Here is a 23,893-nt window from a genome sequence, read left to right on the forward strand (position 1 = left end):
TGAGAAAATTAGCAGAATGTCAGCCAAAATCCATCTCGTTCCATCTTCTCGCTCTGCCGGTCACTGGGCTTCCTCTCACTACCATATCTGTCTCATTGTTCTATCTGTGATACTACCACTGATAGAACAATTAGACATTTCATCAGATGTATAAATGTCCCAAATGGTACCTTGTTCCCTCTAGTGCCCTATGTAGGGAATAGGGTGCCATATTGGATTCAATCAAAGTTGCATTATCGACAAGCATACTGCCCTTTAATTTTAAAGATAATAACACTTAAGCAAGCATCTGCAGCATTTACCTCGAATGCGATCACTGCAAACGTCAGGAAAATTGTCTGCAGCTCTGTCCTGGATGGAAAGCTATCTATCCAGGAGAAGGCAAAAAGTGTTCTTTTAACGGTAGCTTTTCAAAGAGTAAAGATATACGCTGTTGTGTTCCTCAAGGAAGCTGCCTAGGCCCACTTCTCTACTCTATCTTTACTAATGAACAAAGCAAGAGTGGTAATGAATGCTGATGACTCTACAATGTATAGCGCAGCATCAGAATATAATGAGCTAACAGATGTACTCAGTAGTGAACTAAGAATTGTGTCAGAATGGGTTGATATGAACAAATTGGTGTTGAACATTTCTAAAACTAAATGTATTGTATTTGGTTCAAGATATATGCTTGTTGATGATCCCCAATTGAATTTGTCGATGAATAGAACGCATGTAGAGCAATTTTAAAAAATCGAAACCACTAGGCGTCATGTTGGACGCAGCTTTATCATGGTCAGAACACATAGATAATATTATTAAGATGAGTAAGGGAATTGCTGTTACAAGAGAATGTTCAGAGTATGTAACATCTAGCACTCTGAATCAGGTGATTCAATCCCTAGTTCTATCACACTTAGAGTACTGTCCAGTTATATGGTCATCTGCAGCAAAGAAAGATATATAAAAAAGCTCCAAATCGCTCAAAACAGGGCTGCCAGATTAGCTCTTCATTTCTCTAGGGCGGAGAGGGGCCACGGAGAATAGAGGATCATGGAAAAGAGAGTCCCTCATAACATCACAGACTGTACTGGAGCAGAGAGAGGAGACGAAGACAGACGCAGGAGGGTAGCGCGACGAATCCTAGAGGGAGAAAGAGAGCGAGAGAGAAATGGAGTGAAAGTTGAGAAAATAGTATTTTTCATTTATCATGTTCTCTCCTCTAACATGTCTGTCCAAACAACACCCTTTACATGTGACTATATGAATGATAACACAACTTATTGCGCCTTAATGCTTAATCGTGCACCAATGTTTTACCTGCAGCACCGCTCCAGAGGTGTCAGGATAGAGGGTTCATCTTTAGAGTGGCCTCCAAACCTGTAGTCCGCACAGAGACAATGTCAATGTTACAATCAACTAACGTTAGATAGCTAGCATTCGAGGGTTGACTGTTCTCAAATATTTGTGCAGTGTAAAAATTAAATGTTGGTAATTGGTGTAGTCTGACTACTGCAGTAGGCTACTGCTTGTCCATGTGCTAGCTAGCAGCAAGAAACCCAGACGAGAGAAACGTGAAAGCATCCAGGCAGCAGAGATGAGCTTGTCATTAGCTAGCTATCGTTAGCTATATTGTAGCTATAAAGCATTTTATTGTAAACAAGTTGTATACGTAGACAGAAGGGGTTTAGTTATAAATACAGTATATTTGGCTCTAGCTTAGTTTAGAAGATTTACGTTTATTTTTGACCAGAGAATTAGTTTTGATGCACCCGTTGTAAAGACTTGTATAAATAGCTCGTTGTCCTATTTGTTCTGGTAGTGTACAGCAGCTGCCATTATAGCAGCAGCGAATAACCGGAACCAGTAATTCCCAGACACCCCTTCAGGAGAGATAGGCCTGTTGAGATACTCCCTCTTTGCGCATTTGTTCCAAATGGCTGTCAGGTTAAAGTAGACGATAGCAGACAACAGGATTCTTAGTGAAAGGGGTGTTGATGAACGTTTTCTTGACTTTAATCAACTTTTATAGATCACGTAAAATGTTATCCATGAACTTTCTGAAGTAAGATTAGGCTACATGAGACGGCTACATGACACATGAGATGTTTATTTGTCCTAACTTAATTCAGTTTTGATATTTAAATAGATGTTTGATTGTTCAGGTATAGTGGCTCATCAGTTGCAGCCTTGAGAATGGACTTTTCTAACAGCAACTCCCTAGTCATTATCTGAACACTACAACAAAGTAATCTAACACCATTTACACAGATGGACAGAACATACTGGGTCAGCATTTGTAGTGCAGGAATGTGGGGTGGCAGTCAGGAAACGTATTACAGATCATCTGGCTGTATATACGGCGGAGCTGATGGCCATACTGTTGGCCTTGCAGTGGGTGGAGGATGTCAAGCCAGACAGAGTAGTTATTTCCTCTGATTCATGTGCAGTGTTAATGAGTCTGCAGTCCTTTACCTCACGTAGCAGACAAGACCTGCTTCATGAGGTGCTACAAACCCATGGGAAGATTATACAGATGGGTATAAAGATACGTTTTACTTGGGTCCCAGCCCATGTGGGGCTGGAGGGGAACGAGGCAGTTGATGTACTGGCTAAACAAGCACTTAGTAGTGGGGATGTTGATGTTGTAGTTTCAATGAGCAAAGCAGAGGCAAAAAGCCTGATATGGACAGTGATGGTGCAGAGATGGCAGGAGCAGTGGAATAGAGATACTAAGGGCAGGCATTTATTTCAAGTACAGAGGAAAGTCGGGGAGGGGAGGACGGCAGGAAGAGACAGAAGAGAGGAGGCTATTTTTACTAGATTAAGTGTGGGACACAGCCAGTTGAATAAGACTTTAAATATGATAGTAAAGCATCCAACAGGAAAGTGTGATTATTGCCTGTTATGATGTGTTTCTGGTATTGAAAAGTTCAAGATGCAATAATTTACTTAGACATTCTGTGGAGATTTTATACCAAGTATTTATTGGATCACGAGCTCGTGGGTTCATCTAACACACGGACATGGTTTTGCCCTTCGTCAGTTGAACTAACCTGAACAAAGGAAACACTCTACCTTATATACCTTCTATTCCCCTCTTTCTGGCATACATCTGGTAAGTCTCCATGGGCACTCCCTGTCTTTGATGTTCATCACTCTTTACCCCAAGTCACTATCCTGCCCATCACTCATGCTATCCTAAACATCACTAATCTACCTTGACATAAGGAATGTAGACTTCATGACCCCAAACCACTTATCTCGTAACTCTACCTCTGTCCTCACAATACTATGACATGACATCATTACAATCATTTTTTTTTTCTTTTGTGGTAAGTGACATGACTTAACCCCAACAATTCACATATAACTTTATATAAAATACAATATTCTCCAATCAGTAGTACATATATCTCTGACTAGATCCTAAACTATGCTAGATAACTGAGAATTGATCCCTTCAACCTTTCATACCTGAATCCAACTTTATTCTCCATATATTTAATCAACAAAGGTATACATTCTCAGTCATCTATCTTATGGGATATTAAACCTCTCAAACCTCTATAAACTCAGTCTGAGTAAAAGATAAACACATAATTAACTACTATATATTCATGCTAATAATCTATGTTGTCAAAACCTTATTTTTATATATATATGAAAATATCCCACATAGACATCCCCCCTTTTAAAATGACCCCTTTTTCTGAGCCATGCAACCAATAAAACATACATATAAATAAATTGTTAACATAATGACATCAACAATACACAACAATTATACATAACCATTACTAAGTCACATGAATATTATAATCTATACACATGAATATAAAAATAACAAAAACACCCGTCTTCATAATTTCTGCACCGTCAGAGGAACCCCCACATTTTTCCCTGGTCACAAGGGGCGCTATCTGATCTATCAAAATATTCATCTGTCCACATCTACGATCCTGTAAACCTTAAATTCCATGTTATACATTTTCAACTTAACATTCCTTTTCCTCAATCAACATTATTAATAGACTCTAAACAGGAATAAGACTATATAAAATAAGAATGTGTCCTCGCCCTCCTTGTATTAACATTAACTGATACATCTCTAGCTGTAATCACATGCATGTTAGTAATCGTTTGTACAGATCTTAAAATCCATCCCCTAAAAATGTGAAAACACCCCATAACTATTGCTACAATAATTACTATGGCCACTAGAGGACCTAGAATGCTTGCCATCCATGTTCCTATGGAATTACCACTAAAAAAAACTTTGAAAAGACTTCAACAGCATTTAAATGACCATATCCTCCTAATCTTAATATAATAGCATCCAATGCTATGTGATTATCAATTACACATTCTAATGATTAAAATCTCAGGCCCAATTCTTAAAAACCCATGGTTGTTAAAATATACAATGTTCAACTCCGACTTTGTTCTCCTATTATTCCTGATATGACATACACATTATAACACTCTATTATCACTCCCTGTTAAATCATCACATCCCTAAACTATTCCTGCTTTAATAATTCAACCAAATTCAGATCATATGAAAATATCATAACCCCATGATAATAACCAATTAAGTACTTGCCTATCAACATAAATATTTACCACTCTAAACATCCATTTCAATATCACCCAATACTTCAAATCTATATCATTACTAATATGTTAATACTTTAACCCAATTATTCAACATATTAATGATTTCGTTCACAATCCTCACCTTAACTTCCATGATTCAAACAGTATGATTCAACAATGTCCACTCAACATAAATCATATAAGTGTATCCTAAGACATTACCATAATGTATCACTGTTTTAACCCATAACATCTATATAAAACAGTTCTGAATTTAACAATCACTATCCTTCATTTGGAAAATAATTATACTAATACATACTAATAATTTACTTAAATCACTAATTAATCTTATAAATTATAACCAACCAAATTACTTAACTCAACCAAATTTAAAATACCCATTGTTATTGCTTCACTTTATCCTTATCTATTGAAAATTAAAACCCTCAACTTAATCACCCATTACAACTTTCAGAATGTATACTTATCTTATCATACATTATAAACATCCATAATTCAATTATGACCTTCCTCATCCTGATAATAAATACAGATCATTATCTCAATGCATTCTTAATACTATTAATTTGGCAGTGTATATACCTACTACCCAAATTATCAAATTTGGATAAATCAAATGTTATTATCAACAAACAACCCCTTTATTCCTCCCGGCACTTAAATCTTCTGGCGTCTCTTCATTATGTTCTTCAGACAGCTTCATAGTTCAAAATGACTTGCCCATGACAATGTCACAACTACAATGTCTCATTCGATTCACCACCAACTCCACAACCTCAATGTCATTTCCATTTACCAACCATTATACCAACAACATGAGAAATGTTGTTTGAAAGATCTTTCTCCATTCTCACTCAATGGTGAACTCCTTTCCCACTCCTTTGATACAGCAGTACTACACCTGCACCTGTCGACGACACAAGTGGTTCTGCTTCCACGAGCACATCCAATGCTAGCATCAGTAATTCTACATTTGTTGCTAGCACAGCTAGCATGGACACTGACAGTTGTGAATCTGATGCAGCTGAAGAGCTACTGCCCCCTTAACCGGGAAAGCACCGAACAACAGACAGGGACATTGGACCATCGAAGAGGCACAAATATGATTGATTTGGGGTTCACTTATATTGGGAGTAGTGCCTCAGCCACAGTGTGTTATATGTGCAAATGTACTATCTCACAACTTGATGAAACCTTCACTCTTTCGCAGATATTTAGAAACGAAACATGCCAATTTGAAAAATAAACCACGGGAGTTTTTTGAGCGAGAATTAAGACGACTTATGAGTAGTAAGACATGTATAAATGCAACAGATACCATTAATAAGAAGGGGCTAGAAGCGTCTTATATGGCGAGCTACCGAGTGGCTAGGACAGGCAAGCCCCATAATATTGTGGAGGACTTAATTCTTCCTGCTGCCGCGGATATGGCTGGGACAGTGCTGTGGGGAAAAGGCCAAAAAAACTATACAGACAATACCTTCATCAAACAACACTGTTTCACGACGCATCAGTGACATGGCAGGAGATGTTTTGAAACAATTACTGTTTCGCATACAAGCCAGTGAATTCTATGCGTTACAGCTGGATGAGTCAACAGACGTGGCGGGCCTGGCACAGCTCCTGGTATATGTCTGTTACGTTTATGGGGGGTCAATTAAGGAAGACATCCTCTTCTGCAAATCACTGGAAACCAGGACAACAGGAGAGGATATTTTTTAAGTACTGGACAGCTTTGTGACATCAAATGGACTTTGGTGGTCAAGATGTGTTGGTATCTGTACTGATGGCGCAATAAACATGACAGGGAGACATAGTGGAGTGGTAACGCGCGTGCAAGCAGTTGCTCCCGACACCACTTGGGTACACTGCAGCATCCACCGAGAGGCTCTTGCTGCCAAGGGAATGCCTGACAGCTTGAAAGACGTTTTGGACACTACAGTGACATGGTTAACTTTGTTAAAGCAAGGCCCCTGAACTCTTGTGAATTTTCTGCATTATGCAATGATATGGGCAGCGACCATGTAACGCTTTTACAACATACAGAAGTGCGCTGGTGATCAAGGGGCATAGTATTGACACATTTTTTTTAATTGAGAGAAGAGCTTAAAGTTTTCTTTACTGACCATCATTTTCACTTGTCTGACCACTTGCATGATGACAAGTTTCTCACACGACTGGCCTATCTGGGTGATGTTTTTTCTCGCCTGAATTATCTGATTCTAGGATTAAAGGGACTCTCCGCAACTATATTCAATGTGCGGGACAAAATTGAGGCTATGATTAAAAAGTTGGCGCTCTTCTCTGTCTGCATTAACAAGGACAACACACAGGTCTTTCCATCATTGTATGATTTTTTGTGTGCAAATTAACTCAAGCTTACAGACAATGTCAAATGTGATATAGCGAAGCACCTGAGTGAGCTGGGTGCGCAATTACGCAAGTACTTTCCTGAAACGGACGACACAAACAACTGGATTCGTTATCCCTTTCATGCCCTGCCTCCAGTCCACTTACCGATATCTGAACAAGAGAGCCTTATCGAAATTGCAAGAAGCGGTTCTGTGAAAATTGAATTTAATCAGAAGCCACTGCCAGATTTCTGGATAGGGCTGCCCTCAGGGTATCCTGCCTTGACTGATGCCCTTTGTAATCACGTACCTATGTGAGAGTGGATTCTCGGCCCTCACTTACATGAAAACTAAATACAGGCACAGACTGTGTGTGGAAAATGATTTAAGACTGAGACTCTCTCCAATACAACCCAACATTGCAGAGTTATGTGCATCCTTTCAAGCACACCCTTCTCATTAACCTGTGTTGAGTTATTCACAGTTATTGATGAACAAATAAGGTTTTATATGTAAGATGGCTAAATAAAGAGCAAAATTATTGATTATTATATTATTATTATTTGTGCCCTGGTCCTATAAGAGCACTTTGTCACTTCCCACGAGCCAAAACTCACACTCATTCTTATGTTTAATAAATGTATCGTATAGTGTGTGTGTGGCAGGCTTACAATTGTGGCAAAAACTACATTTGAGAGTGTGCTGACCCTGGTGCTAGAGGGGGTACACAGCTGGAGGTTGAATGTTTGAAGGGGTACGGGACTATACACATTTTGGGAACCACTGATCTAGTCTAAGTCATTATATTATTGGTGGAAATGAAGATGATTATGCTCTTTTGTCTTCATTTAGCCCTTTTCAGACTTGCAGGTGAAGGAGACTCCTGCCACAGAGGAAGGGAAGGTAATACTGACCTGTAGCACCACCTGTACGCTAACTGACAACTCCAACCCCACCTACATCTGGTACAAGAACAGACAACGTCTCACCAACCCAAACACCCAAGATAACTACCTCTCCCTAGACCAAATCAACAGTGAGGATGCAGGCAGCTACTCCTGTGCTGTAAAGGCTATGATAATCTCTGTTCTGCTGTTACGTTTGTTGGGGAACCAAAGTCTTTGTAGAATGCAGTTGTAGGAATCATAGTGGTTGTTCTGATTCTCATCCTCTGTCTCTCTGGGTTCATGTGGTTCAGGTGAGTGAGAAGAGGAAGTAAGGAAGGAGAGAGAGACAGAAAGAAAGAGGGAGAGAGGGTGAAAGGAGGATCATTGTTTTACCTGCAGCACTGCTCCAGAGGTGTCAGAATAGAGGGCTCTCTATAGAGTGGTGTCCAATCCTGTACTCAGCACAGACACAGTACACAAGGTTCAAGATAACAAAGAATAAGCCAACGCAATAATTCCACGTGTGACGATCCCGGCTGTCTGAGTCGGGTCCTGTCTGGTGACTAGTGTTCCTGCTCGTATTCTCCAGTTTCCCGAGGGTTCGGGAACGCTCCGGGAGCGCTCTGGTTTTCCGCACCTGCATCCCATCAGCAATCTGCACACCTGGTCCTGATCATCACCCTTCTTAGGCTCTGGCCCAACATCCAGTTCCTGCCGGATCGTTAGCCATGAACAGTATGTTTGTCAGCGTATCAGCCTTTAAGTTCTAGCGTTAGTTTTGTTGTTTTGCACCTTGTTGATTTGCTGTGTACTCACCTCCGTTTTGTTCTGTCTGCAGTCTCTCACCCGGAACCTTCACCCAACCTCTGCCTGATGGTCGGCGGCTGCCGAGCCAGTACCCGGACCAACCACTGCACCCTCAACAACCCATCCACGCCACCCGCTCTGTTCCCTGGATTATTCAGCTTCACTCGGACTCTATAAATAAACACTCACCGTTGTCTCACGTACCGTGTCCTGGTCTGCTTCTGGGTTCTGGCTTAGTTAACCGTGACAGAACGATCCGGCCAGTAATGAACCCAGCGGACCTGGACTCTGTTCGCCATGCTATTACCCAGCAGGAGAAGATGTTGGGCTATCATAGCACGGTACTACAGGAGATCGCGTTGTCAGTTCGGAACCTTTCTACCGGTCTGACGGAGGTCCAGAACCAACGCAAGTGTCCGGTGGAGGATCCACTACCGGTTTCACCCATCTCGCCTGCCGCTTCTGAAGCTGTGTCCATCCGTGAGCCCAAGGTTCCGACGCCGGATAAGTATGAGGGAGAGCTGGGAAGATGCCGTTCCTTCCTTATGCAGTGTGGACTAGTGTTCGATCTACAGCCCTACTCTTATGCCACAGACAAGGCTAGGATAGCCTTTGTGATTGAGTTGCTGCGTGGTCGAGCGCTGGAGTGGGCTTCAGCCGTTTGGGAACGACAGGATCCCTGCATGGCTTCATACCAGGGGTTCACGGCCGAGATGAGGAAGCTCTTCGACCATTCCGTCCGAGGGAGGGACGCAGCTAGGCGCCTGTTTTCGCTTCGCCAAGGAACTCGCAGCGTGGCCGACTTCGTGATCGAGTTCAAGACGTTGGCTGTGGAGAGTGGGTGGAACGAGGAGTCTCTGCAAGCGGCCTTTTACCAGGGTCTGTCGGAGCAGCTCAAGGATGAGTTGATCTCCTATCCGGAGCCTAGTGACCTGGACAGCTTGGTAGCTTTGTCTATTCGGGTGGATAATCGAGTCCGAGAGCGAAGGAGGGAGAAGCAATGGGTTCCGTCCAACCGATCAGCTTCTCAGGATCCAGTCGGGTCGTCAAACTGCGCGGCTCGCTAAAGTTGGGAGGACTTTTAGCGAGCCAGTTTCGATCCTCTCAATACCTCTGTCAGACCCCGTTTCCCGGCTACCCTTATGAACAGGAATCAGAGCTTAGCGATTAACGCTTTTATCGATTCAGGTGCCGGTGGAAGCTTTCTAGATGCCGAGTTGGTGGAACAGCTGGGGCTTTCCAAGGAGCAATTGCCGGAAGCCATTGAAGCGACCACTCTGAACGGCAGTAGTCTGGCACGTATCACGATGAGGACTGAACCGGTTAAGATGCGGTTGTCGGGGAATCATTCTGAGATGATTTCATTCTTCATTCTGCCGTCTTCCCATGTTCCTCTGGTCCTTGGATACCCCTGGCTGAAGGAACACAATCCCACGTTCGATTGGGTGACGGGCAAGGTAACGAGTTGGAGCCTTGATTGTCATGCTAACTGTCTCAAGACTGCCTGCCCCCATTCGGTTCCCAGTCAGGTGATTGAGGCTAAACCCCCAGATTTGTCCCTGGTTCCCGAGACATATCACGATTTGGGGGAAGTTTTCAGTAAGCAGAAGGCTCTGTCACTCCCTCCCCACCGACCATATGATTGTGCCATCAACCTGGTCCCTGGAGCTGTCTACCCCAAGGGTAGGTTATACAGTATCTCCCGACCTGAACGTGAGGCGTTGGAGACCTACATCAAGGAGTCCCTAGCTGCTGGTCTCGTTCGTCCCTCGTCATCACCCCTGGGGGCAGGATTCTTCTTTGTGGGTAAGAAGGATGGCTCTCTTCGACCGTGTATTGATTATCGGGGGTTGAATGACATCACGGTCAAGAACAAGTATCCCCTGCCCTTGATGAGTTCTGCCTTCGACTCCTTACAGGGTGCTACGGTGTTCACCAAGCTAGACCTACGCAATGCGTATCACCTGGTCCGGATCAGAGAGGGGGACGAGTGGTTGACGGGTTTCAATACACCGATGGGTCACTTCGAGTATCAGGTGATGCCGTTTGGACTGACCAATGCTCCAGCGGTATTCCAGAGTATGGTGAACGACGTCCTGAGAGATATGATCGGTCTCTTTGTGTTTGTTTACCTGGATGACATTCTGATCTTCTCGAAGGAACCTTCCGACCACGTCCAGCATGTCCGGCAGGTTCTGCAGCGATTGTTGGAGAATCGCCTGTTTGTGAAGGCCGAGAAGTGCGAGTTTCACGCCCACACGACATCCTTTCTCGGGTACATCATCTCCAGGGGAGAGATTAGGATGGACCAGGAGAAGGTTAGAGCGGTTCTGGAATGGGCCCAGCCCGGTACGAGATTGCAGCTCCAGAGATTTTTGGGGTTTGCGAATTTCTACCGCAGATTCATCCGGGATTACAGCCGTGTGGCCGCTCCGTTAACTGCCTTGACTTCCAGCATCAGGACCTTCAAGTGGAATCCGGAGGCGGATCGAGCGTTTCTGGATTTGAAGAGGCGATTCACCAACGCACCGATTCTCTCTCAACCGGACACGGCCCGTCAGTTCGTCGTTGAAGTGGACGCGTCTGATGTGGGAGTTGGCGCCATCCTGTCGCAGCGATGCTCCACGGACAGTAAACTCCATCCCTGCGCCTACTACTCTCGTCGCCTTTCGCCTGCGGAGAGGAATTACGATGTGGGTAACCGGGAGCTTCTCGCGGTGAAACTTGCCTTGGAGGAGTGGCGCCACTGGTTGGAGGGGGGCGGAGCAACCGTTTATGGTCTGGACGGACCACAAGAATCTTGCTTACGTGCAATCGGCTAAACGTCTCAACTCCCGTCAGGCCAGGTGGGCGTTGTTTTTCGGACGATTCAAGTTTGCCCTGACGTTCCGACCTGGATCTAAGAACGGCAAGGCGGACGCCTTGTCCCGGATGTTCTCCAAGACGGAGGAGAGTGGGTCCAAGACCGAGACAATCCTCCCCCGGAACTGCGTCGTGGGAGCAGTTATGTGGAAGATTGAGGAGGAGGTGCTGGCGGCCCTTCGGACTCAGCCCGGTCCCGGTAACGGTCCACCCGGTCGGTTGTTTGTGCCTGAGTCGGTTCGTCCTGCTGTCCTCAAATGGTCCCACGCCAGCAAGATGGCTTGTCACCCTGGCGTGGCTCGGACTATGGCGTTTCTTCGCAGACGTTTTTGGTGGCCTGCCATGGCCGAGGATACTCGGGGTTTTGTTGCTGCCTGTCCAGTGTGTGCGCAGAATAAGAGTACCAATCGGCCCAGCTCTGGACTACTTCACCCCCTTCCTATTCCCCGGCGACCATGGTCGCATCTGGCCCTGGACTTCGTCACGGGGTTGCCCGCTTCTGAGGGGAACACGGTCGTTCTGACTATCGTGGACAGATTCAGCAAGTTCGCCCACTTTGTGCCAATTGCCAAGCTTCCCTCTGCCTCGGAGACGTCCGAGATCCTGGTTAGGGAGGTTTTCAGGGTCCACGGTTTGCCCAGTGATATCGTTTCCGACCGTGGCCCTCAGTTTACCTCTGCTGTCTGGAAGTCCTTCTGTTTGGCCATTGGAGCTACGGTCAGTCTCACATCTGGTTTTCACCCCCAATCCAATGGTCAGGCGGAGAGAGCCAACCAGAAGATGGAATCAACGCTACGCTGTCTGGTCTCTTCCAACCCCACCTCCTGGGTCTCTCAGTTGCCTTGGGTTGAGTATGCCCACAATACTCTTCCTACATCTGCCACTGGGATGTCTCCCTTCCAGTGCCTGTATGGCTACCAACCTCCCCTGTTTCCTTCTCAGGAGAAGGAGCTCTCAGTGCCTTCTGTTCAGGCCCATATTCGGCGTTGCCACCGGACCTGGCATCGGGCCAGAAAGGCACTCCTTAGAGTTTCGGACCGGTATCAGCTCCAGGCGAATCGTCGCCGGATTCCCGCTCCCACCTATACCATCGGAGATAGGGTTTGGTTGGCCACACGGGATCTTCCGTTACGGACTGAGTCTAGGAAGTTGTTGCCGAAGTTCATTGGTCCGTTTGTGGTGGAGAAGGTGATCAATCCAGTGGCAGTTCGACTCAAACTACCGAGGACGCTCAGAGTCCATCCCACCTTTCATGTCTCCTGCCTCAAGCCTGTCTTCCTCAGTCCTCTGTTGCCTCCTCCGCCTCCTCCTCCTCCTCCTCGGATGATCGGAGGTGGTCCTGCCTACACGGTGCGTCGCATCATGGATTCCAGACGGCGGGGCCGGGGTTTCCAGTATCTCGTGGACTGGGAGGGGTATGGCCCTGAAGAGAGGAGTTGGATTCCGCGGCGACAGGTCCTAGACGCAGACCTCATCAGTGACTTCTACCGCCTCCATCCTGGCGCTCCGGGAAGTCCGCCCGGTGGCGTTCGTCGGAGGGGGGGTACTGTGACGATCCCGGCTGTCTGAGTCGGGTCCTGTCTGGTGACTAGTGTTCCTGCTCGTATTCTCCAGTTTCCCGAGGGTTCGGGAACGCTCCGGGGAGCGCTCTGGTTTTCCGCACCTGCATCCCATCAGCAATCTGCACACCTGGTCCTGATCATCACCCTTCTTAGGCTCTGGCCCAACATCCAGTTCCTGCCGGATCGTTAGCCATGAACAGTATGTTTGTCAGCGTATCAGCCTTTAAGTTCTAGCGTTAGTTTTGTTGTTTTGCACCTTGTTGATTTGCTGTGTACTCACCTCCGTTTTGTTCTGTCTGCAGTCTCTCACCCGGAACCTTCACCCAACCTCTGCCTGATGGTCGGCGGCTGCCGAGCCAGTACCGGACCAACCACTGCACCCTCAACAACCCATCCACGCCACCCGCTCTGTTCCCTGGATTATTCAGCTTCACTCGGACTCTATAAATAAACACTCACCGTTGTCTCACGTACCGTGTCCTGGTCTGCTTCTGGGTTCTGGCTTAGTTAACCGTGACACCACGCAATAATTCAAATGATCTACAGCCACGTTATTACTAGATTTCACGACCGCTGGTCACATTTTCAATGCTAATCCTGTAGAATCAGCAACGACACTGGTCCAATTTATGTTTTTATTTTCAAACACTCAGCATATAATTATTATGTTTTCTTAACCTGTATTTTTAATCCTAACTCAACCCCAGAAACAGGAAGAGGATTTCCAGTACGCTGCTGTGGAATTCAACCTCCCCAGTGCTGCTCCATAGACTGTGTTTGAGTCAAATTAATGGCTGCTGTTGTTGTTAAGATGCCTGTAGAGAGCGCTGTAGTACAGTACACTGGAAACACCAGGTTTTAGTGTAGCTGGTGGGACATACAGAACTACAGAGATACCATAAGTCTATTAGTATGGTCACATTATGTTGTTGCATTTGTTTTAAAGGATTTTAATAGGGATATTTTCCAACTTTCTTTCTAGTATAATACTTGTGCTCCAAAAGTTCACACATTTATTGTGAAGCCCTTTGGTTGTTAGGAAGAGGCATCATGAGGACAGGAAGCCAGCTTTGCATTACCCTTCAGTCCCTCAGTACATCTAGTTAGTGTCAACCACAGACCTCACACTCTTCTGTTTCACACAGCCAGTAAGGTCCCCTACCAAACCTCTCTCTCTTCACCAGGTAAGTACACTTGATAAGACATTATACCTCACCATTCTAGTTTTTATTGGGAATTTCTTCTGCAGAACACATGCTTGTATGTGAATGGTATTGTAAAATGTACTGGAGTGTAGTTTCATATATTTTGTTTTGTTTAGCATTGTTTTTTAAACACTTTATTTTTGTAATATTTAGTTTTATTATGTAGAAGAGACCAGGATATGTTGTTGCCCTGTGTCCCAACACTCAATGTTATAGTCATGGTCCTGAGAATAAAACAGGTTTAATACCATCAATAGAGAAACACGTGTCTTACAGTGCTAAAGGTCTGTTTTAATATGTGATTTTTCCTTCTTAATTGGAGTATAAGGTTTAGTTATTCACCAGTTATAAAGTATATTTTAGTTGTTTACCTTCATGTTTCTAAGACTGCAGGGAGGGACATGCAACAATGAGCTTGAGAACAGCAGGAATGGATACATAGGCCTGTGGTTTACACACATCTCTCAGCAACTGTGTAACAAACTGCATCAGAGTTAGCCTAACCATTTCCGGTGCAGCTACCCTATAATAACCACAATATAGTTAGCCTATCCATTCCCAATACGCTAGCCTATAATAACCACGATACAGGCCCTATACACCGGTACAGGACTAATGATGATACTAGTCTATAATAACCACGATACAGGCCCTATACACCGGTACAGGACTAATGATGATACTAGCCTATAATAACCACGATACAGGCCCTATACACCGGTACAGGACTAATGATGATACTAGTCTATAATAACCACGATACAGGCCCTATACACTGGTACAGGACTAATGATGATACTAGTCTATAATAACCACAATACAGGCCCTATACACTGGTACAGGACTAATGATGATACTAGTCTATAATAACCACAATACAGGCCCTATACACCGGTACAGGACTAATGATGATACTAGTCTATTATAACCACGATACAGGCCCTATACACTGGTACAGGACTAATGATGATACTAGTCTATAATAACCACGATACAGGCCCTATACACCGGTACAGGACTAATGATGATACTAGTCTATAATAACCACGATACAGGCCCTATACACCGGTACAGGACTAATGATGATACTAGTCTATAATAACCACGATACAGGCCCTATACACCGGTACAGGACTAATGATGATACTAGTCTATAATAACCACGATACAGGCCCTATACACCGGTACAGGACTAATGATGATACTAGTCTATAGTAACCAAAATACAGGCCCTATACACTGGTACAGGACTAATGATGATACTAGTCTATAATAACCACGATACAGGCCCTATACACCGGTACAGGACTAATGATGATACTAGTCTATAATAACCACGATACAGGCCCTATACACTGGTACAGGACTAATGATGATACTAGTCTATAATAACCACGATACAGGCCCTATACACCGGTACAGGACTAATGATGATACTAGTCTATAATAACCACGATACAGGCCCTATAGACCGGTACAAATATAAAAAAGCTGTATAAAAGCAATCTCAAAGGTCAGCTTCAGGTGGTCCTCTAATGAATTGGATGGTCTCACTCAGGATCGGCGCTTGGCAGTTGCAGGAATAAACTTTGAAGCCAACGTCCTCCTCTTCCTCTGCCAAAGGAGGTGAATCTAAAAAGTCCTCCTCCTCTTCTTGCCTTGCAACCTTCACAATATCCAAGTCGGTCGCCAGTGGGATGACAGGGATCGAAGCTCTCAACGTCACCAGCCGCTCCATTGTCAGCCGTCTCCTAACTGCATCTAAAGCCTGTCTCCTCTGTGCTCTGTTGAGCTCTATGTGTGAGTCCATGTGCCGGTCCAGCCTGCTGAAATGGGTGGAGCATCCTGTCACTGGACACAGCTCCTGCCTGATATTGACATGTCCCAACTGCCAATGACAAAGGAGCACCCTCTCCTCTGTGTTCCTCACATTGTGGCCAGACATGTATCCATGAATCCATTGTGGTTGGAGTCCTGGGTCTCTTCAAGGGTTGCCTGGGTCTCCTCAAGGGAGGCCCGAGTCCTCTGGAGGGTGGCCCCATGTGGGCAAAATGAACCATACGCTACAGGTTAGCTATACTCACACCCCTGGGAACGTGTGCCAAATTCCATCACTCAGAGTCAAACGGATCAAGAGATATAAATATGTGCTTGTTGTAGCGCCACCGTGTGGTCGATCTGAATGTGCTTAGATATGTTGAGTCTTGACAGTATTTGGAACATGTGTATCAATATCCATGTCTGATTTATAAGCGTATATCTGCCACACCACGCCCAAATGAATGCTTATTGGTCAGTAGCGGCCATTTTGTTATATCCACAATAATGGCATTATTTAGTGCATGTAGCTGTACTCAGTCTCTCCTTTACTTTTAGCCAAGAGAGACTGGCATGCATAGTATTGATATTAGCTCTCTGATTACAGTAAAGAGAAAGACAATAACTGCTTAAGCATCCTGTTTTGAATTCATAATGAAATAACTGAAATTGTATTAATCACATGCACCAAATACAACTGGTGTAGACATACCGTGAAATGCTTGCTTATGAGCCCAGAGTTATAAAACATAATAGTAACACAAAAGGAATAAATACACAAGATGGAGCTATATACAGGTTGGTTGCCAACCTCCATATAAATTTTGATAAAGAGTGAGAGACAGAGACAGGTACAGACACAGAGTGAGAGAGAATACACTCACCAACCGAGAATTCACAAAATGGGACAAGCACCAAATTGAGACTCTGCATGCTGAATTCTGCAAAATTATCCTCTGTGTACAACGTAAAACACCAAATAATGCAGGCAGAGCAGAATTAGGCCAGAATTAGGACAATACACATTAATGATCAAAATCCAGAAAAGAGCCGTTAAATTCTACAACCACCTAAAAGGAAGCGATTCCCAAACCTTCCATAACAAAGCCATCACCTACAGAGAGATTAACCTGGAGAAGAGTCCCCTAAGCAAGCTGGTCCTGGGGCTCTGTTCACTATCACAAACAGACCCCACAGAGACCCAGGACAGCAACACAATTAGACCCAACCAAATCATGAGAAAACAAAAAGATAATTACTTGACCCATTGGAATGAATTTACAAAAAAACTGAGCATTTTAGAATGCTAATTGGCCCTAAACAGAGAGTACACAGTGGCAGAATACCTGACCACTGTGACTGACCCAAACTTAAGGAAAGCTTTGATTATGTACAGACTCAGTGAGCATAGCCTTGCTATTGAGAAAGGTCACCGTAGGCAGACCTGGCTCTCAAGAGAAGACAGGCTATGTGCACACTGCCCACAAATTAAGGTGGAAACTGAGCTGCATTTCCTAACCTCCTGCCAATTGTATGACCATGTCGTATCGAGTGAGTGGTGGCAATTATTGCTGATGAACAAAAGGAGCCTGCTCATACTGAACGTTGATCATAAGGTTTATTCAGACCACAAGCTTCAGCATGAGTGACAGGTGACATGACACCCGGAGAGCGACGCCTCAGAATGGCTGCTCGTTCTGCCGTCTCCTTCGTTTTCCCCCTATTTATATAAAATGATGCTCCCTCTTCTGGCCAATCACCAGTCTCCCCTGGGGCGTCACCCTAAAACATTCCCTTTTGATACTAACATAAACAACATTCCTTGTTCCTCCAAAACAGTCATAATGTTAATACACCACAACCATATTAGAGACACAGATTTCTCTCAATTTACACAGACCCACAAAGAATTTGAAAACAAATCAAATTTTGATAAACTCCCATATCTATTTGGGGGAAAACAACAGTGTGCAATCACAGCAGCAAGATTTGTGACCTGTTGCCACAAGAAAAGGGCAACCAGTGAAGAACAAACACCATTGTAAATACAACCCATATTTATGTTTATTTATTTTCCCTTTTTTACTTTAACCATTTGCTCATTGTTACAACTCTGTATATAGACATAATATGACATTTGAAATGTCTTTGTTCTTTTGGAACTTTTGTGAGTGTAATGTTTACTGTTAATTTTTCACTGTTTATTTCATTTTTGTTTATTATCTATTTCACTTGCTTTGACAAAGTAAACATATGTTTCCCATGCCAAAAAAAGTCCCATGAATTGAATTGGTAATACATTACGTAAATTCCAAAATGGTGACAAATACTGACATTTAATCAATTACAAATTACATTACCCTCCCCTGGAATAAATAAATAAAATACTAAACTCTCCCACTTACTGAAATTGAAAAAGCATGACACTCCCCCGGGAAATACAGTAATTGCATACATTTCTGCTTGTCCCTAAAGTATAATGGATTTATACTATAGTCCAGTTGGTGGCGGTAATGCAAGATATTGGATGCCAACCACCATTAACGCCCACTGAAGAAGAAGAATAATTTCGTCATTACAATGTAAACACGATTGTTCGACAGTCTGCTGGGTGAGGTGTTATACGTTCCTCCATTCATTGCCAAATGGGATTCCTAGATCCTCCTTTCTCTAATATCTCTGCCATGAGCTCTTAAATCGAGATAGCTGTGTATTTTCCTACTGCATGGCCAGTGTGAGTCAGAATGCTAACTAGTCAGCTACATTTCAGTCAGTAGTTGTACTTCCAAATGCGGTGGTCACTGGATAAACTAGCTATGACTTGAACATGTCATAAAACGAACTAGTAGCCAGTTGTTGCCGCCCATGGTGGAATCATATCTAACCCACTAGCTCTTGAAGCATATGTTATGTTCCTACACGAGCTCTCATCTAGCTAATGTCGCGATTGAGCATTTCGCTACGTAGCTAAGCTGTTTTATAACAAAACGATGATATGAATCAAACACTAGCTAATTTTCCCCCAACATCGGACACTCTCTAGCGGTTGGGGGACTAAATCACCTCGAGCTCAACATTTAAATGGACTGGAAAATAACGGTAAGTTTTGCGACTAGAGACACCCTTCTAGCTAGCTGACCACCGATTTTCAGTGCAATTTATGTAAGTTAAGTTAGGTTTTAGAGTTTTCAAAAAAGTTATATATGTACACATTTTGTGGGACACGCTGCATATTGTAAAATTCGACTGCGGGACAGACCACACCATTTCATATCCAACTTTTTACCTCTGAAATATAGCTAACGGATTTTCTAATGTTGCTAGCTTAGTTGCTAAATGTTGATAGAACTGCTAAGACATTAAAAAGGAAAGAAATTGTAAGCGTTAGATAATACATATCACGAAAACAGCTGAATGTTGTCAAGCTTTACCGTATCAAAATTGGAGTCCTCTGACGGAGGCGTTTTGCACAATCTGCAAAAATGTATTTGGAACTTTGAACCATGAACTTTTTGACACATATCACTGTTGGCTATGTTTCATCTTACAACAGCTACATAGAGGCAGTATTTAGTCAAATGTTACAATGTATGCATCAATATTCCCTATTCCCCCTCAGGAGACTGAAAAGATTTGGCATGGGTCCTCAGATCCTCAAAATATTCTACAGCTGCACCGTCGAGAGCATCCTGACTGGTTGCATCACCGCCTGGTATGGCAACTGGTTGGCCTCCAACCGCAAGGCACTACAGAGGGTAGTGTGTACGGCCCAGTACATCACTGGGGCCAAGCTTCCTGCCATCCAGGACCTCTATACCAGGCGGTGTCAGAGGAAGGCCCTCAAAATTGTCAAAGACTTTTATCTAAAGCGACTTACAGTCATGCGTGCATACATTTTTGTGTATGGGTGGTCCCGGGGATCGAACCCATTACCTTGGCGTTACAAGCGCCGTGCTCTACCAGCTGAGCTACATAGACTGTCATAGACTGTTCTCTCTGCTACCGCACGGCAAGCGGTACCGGAGTGCCAAGTCTAGGTCCAAAAGACTTCTCAACAGCTTCTACCTCCAAGCCATAAGACTCCTGAACAGCTAATCATGGCTACCCGGACTATTTGCACTGCCCCCCCACCCCATCTTTTTACGCTGCTGCTACTCTGTTAATTATTTATGCATAGTCACTTTAACTCTACCCACATGTACATATTACTTCAACTACCTCAACTACCCGGTGCCCCGCACATTGACTCTGCACCGTACCCCCCTGTATATATAGCCTCCCTACTGTTATTTTATTTTACTTCTGCTCTTTTTTTCTCTCAACACTTTTTTGTTGTTTTATTTTACTTTTTTATTAAAAAGTTAAGGGCTGTAAGTTAGCATTTCACTGTAATGTCTGCACCTGTTGTATTCGGCGCATGTGGCCAATAAAATTTGAATTGATTGAGTATTAAACTAATTGGGACACTAATTTTCATTACAGATAACATCAAACAAAAAACGTGGGTACACTTCCAGTTATTGTGAAAACTTTCATCACCTTTCAATGCCTTAGCTTTGAAATGTAAATGTTTATACATATTCAGATTGAGTTATCTTTCAAAAATGTGTATAGTATGTCACCACCACAGCATGGAGAAACTCAAGAGGAAGCAGTGGAGTGAGGTGGACATGTTCCATGCCATGGAGGACTGCGGGGCAGGGATGGCTATCCGCCAGGCTGCCAAGGTTAGGCATCTTTTGTTTTTAGGAGATTACCATGTGTATGTGAATTTTATCTGCTAGTAACAGTTTTATTTTCTTATCTACCAAGGTGCATGGTGTACCTCGGCAGACCCTGGCGGACAGGCTGAGCGGCCGGGTGACCCATGGTTGTCGCAGTGAACCACCCTCATTGCTTGCACCAGAGGATGAAAATTCTCTGCTGCAGTACTGTATCTACTGCGCCAGCCATGGGTTCCCCCTTCACCAGACAGAAGCTGATGAAATACGCCGACAAAATACGCAGGTATTTGGTGTTCTATGTGTTTATGTATGTAGATTGGTGGACTGACTGTTCTCAATGTGTGTGATGTAAATGTGGATGTGTATGGTGATGCCAAAACAAACATTTTCATCCTGGATGGACAATTATATATTCTATTCTATTGTAGGTTTCGGCACCCAGGGGAAACAATCCCACCACTGGGGAAGAGGTGGTGGGAAATGTTCAGGAGGAGGCACAAGAACCTGAGCATGAGGAGGCCGGACACCCTGGACAGGGGGAGAGCTGAGTGTGCCACACGTCCGACGATGGACACCTTCACTTCTTATGAGAAGCACTTGGAGGAGAGTGGGTTGAGGGAGAAACCTAGACAAATCTATAACTGCGATGAGTCTGGGTTTCGTAGCGACCAGAGCAGGCACAAAGTGCTGGCTCCCCAGGGCGCAAAACACGTGTACCAGCAGGCTCCTGGGACCAAGGAGCACATCACAGTGCTGGCCTGCTTCAACGCAGCTGGTGAGGATGTCCCTCCGTTTATCATCTACCCCAAGTGTTTCCCCGGTGGCCACTACACACTGGGAGGACCCCCCAAGCCTTGTATGGACGGTCAAGCAGTGGCTACATTGACGGGGACCTGTTCAGGAAGTGGTTTTAGCACTTCATTAAGCATGCAGTGAAAGAGCGCCCTCTCCTTCTCCTCTTCGATGGGCACAAGAGCCACATGGACCCGGAGGTGCTTCTTTGTCTTCCACCACACTGCACCCATGTCCTGCAGCTGCTGGATGTGGCATACTTTGGCCCTTTAAAGGCTGAGTTCTCCAAGGTAGCTGGAGACCTTAGCCATTTTGACCACTCCTACATGGTAAACAAATCAGAATTTGCCAGAGTATTCCGCCTCCCATACCAGCGATGCAAGGACATGCGCTATGTGGTGGAAGGGTTTAAGAACTGTGGCCTCTTCCCTTTTGACCCTTCAGCCATTGAAGGGTCCCGTTTAATGCCGTCTCAGTCCCTACCGGGTCCCACCACCACCTCTCCTGGAACCAGCAGCACTGTGCCGTCCATCAGCACCTCCTCCCCAGCGACCACAGGAGGACCCTCAGCCCCTGCTCCAGTCCCAGCCCCTGCTCCAGCCCAAGCTCTAGAAGAGCACCCCCTAATAGAGGGAGGCTGATAGCGAAGGACCTGGGGCACATCCTTACTGTCCTGAAGTATCGGCTGGACTGATACAGAAGACTCCCTGTGGTCGCCACATGCCTCACCAGGGAGGAATACACGCGCCAGTGGCAGGAGAGGGGTGAGAAGGAGAGGGCCGAGGCAGAGGAGAAAGAGCGTCGGGCAGCCCTCAGAACACAGAGGGCACAGGAGAGCGCTGCCATGGATGAGACCATTGACGCCATCGCTTCTGCTGGACCCCCTGCTGGAACCACTCCTGACAGCTGCATCACCACTGCCAGTGCCTCCCAGTGTGCAACACCTGTGGGAGCCGCCGGAGTCCCCAGCTGCAGAAGAAGGCCACGTGCCTACTCTCCCGGCCACACCATTGTCGGCACCTCAACCCCACCATTCCAAACACCAGCTCCTCCAAGCCATCGTCGGCGGTTTTGTCCACCACCACCACGATGCACACCACCCCCCCTGTCTGACACCACCAACACGGCCTCCTCTGGACCAACTGCCTCCTCCGTCTCCCTTGGTCACACCACCATAGCAGCCTCGTCTGGTGTTCCTGCCCCCTGCAATTTGAATAGCGCCTCCTCAGGTAAACACATGTTAAATTACGAACAAATTACTTTTTGTTATCTGTTTTATAAAACAGCAATGTACAAAAATAATAATCTCTCTTTACATATCTACAGTACATAACATCAGCCCTCAAGTCATCTCCACCTCCTCCAAAACCTCTGCAGCTTCCTCCAGAGGTATTAATGTAAAAAAAAGTTGAAAAGGGTTTTCATGAAACATGCTCTGTCTATCACTACTTTTTCTCCAACTGCAGCACAGAAAAGGAAGAGAAAAGCTCCACCGGTCACATCTGTCAAGCCACCCATGACACCACTCTCAGGTACTTCATCATCTGTTTTTCTCCCTCTCTCAGTTGTATCAATTACTATTGTTGTTGAAGAACTTATACATTTTGCAAAACCATATTAATCAATTTGTATTATTATTTTATTTTTTATAAAAGACACCACCTGCTGTGCTCGCTGAAGGGAGCATGATCCGCCTGCAAGCTCCCCTCAGGAGTGTAGATCCGAGGTGCCATGGGAGTGCTGTGACTTCTGCCAGCACTGGTTCCACTGCAGGTGTGTGCAGTGGGATCCAGAGGTAGCGGTGGAGCTGGATTTTTATTGTGATATTTGTGACAATATAGAGATGGAGGTCGAGATTTAATTTTTTGTTTTGTTTGTGTTCATATGAAATTATTTATTTGTACAAAAAATAAATGTCTAAAATATAATATATATATTTATTGAACCCATCTTGTGTATTTCTTCCTTTACTTTCCAAGTGCACCTCTGCAACACAAACTCCAACAGTGTTTTCATTGTTTGTCAATGCACATAACTGAAATTAAAGTTTTATTTGATGTAAATTATTAATACTCATATTTTAGTATTCAACTGTTATCTACTTTCTCAAAACATAAGACGAATCTGTAAAACAAATTATGAGACATTATTTGGATACAACAGTTGGATTTTGGATGTTGGTGAACGTTGGTGTATTTGGATGTTGGTGAACAATTTTTTAAGAGTCCACAGGAGGGCGCACCGGGCTACGCAATGAAAAGTTGACAGGCAAGTCATTAT

At 44.5% G+C, this 23,893-nt stretch overlaps 2 long non-coding RNA genes across 4 annotated transcripts; one reads left to right on the forward strand and one right to left on the reverse strand.

The window, feature by feature from the left end:
- Positions 1 to 447: 447 nt before the first annotated feature.
- Positions 448 to 1,808, reverse strand: LOC123484881. Of its 2 annotated transcripts, none has more exons than XR_006658763.1 (3): positions 1,720 to 1,808; positions 1,303 to 1,362; positions 448 to 1,125 (listed from the first exon to the last, which is right to left on the reverse strand). It is a non-coding gene; the product is annotated as an uncharacterized LOC123484881 (long non-coding RNA). The 2 variants fall into 2 exon arrangements; XR_006658764.1 differs by lacking the exon at positions 1,720 to 1,808 and adding an exon at positions 1,493 to 1,522.
- A 20,998-nt stretch (positions 1,809 to 22,806) lies between these two features.
- LOC123484876 lies at positions 22,807 to 23,308 on the forward strand. 2 transcript variants are annotated; one of them, XR_006658758.1, is made up of 3 exons: positions 22,807 to 22,842; positions 23,080 to 23,145; positions 23,269 to 23,308. It is a non-coding gene; the product is annotated as an uncharacterized LOC123484876 (long non-coding RNA). The 2 variants fall into 2 exon arrangements; XR_006658759.1 differs by lacking the exon at positions 22,807 to 22,842 and adding an exon at positions 22,961 to 23,002.
- Positions 23,309 to 23,893: the final 585 nt, after the last annotated feature.

This window comes from Coregonus clupeaformis, unplaced genomic scaffold (assembly GCF_020615455.1).
Source record: "Coregonus clupeaformis isolate EN_2021a unplaced genomic scaffold, ASM2061545v1 scaf0482, whole genome shotgun sequence".
Lineage (NCBI taxonomy): Eukaryota > Metazoa > Chordata > Actinopteri > Salmoniformes > Salmonidae > Coregonus > Coregonus clupeaformis.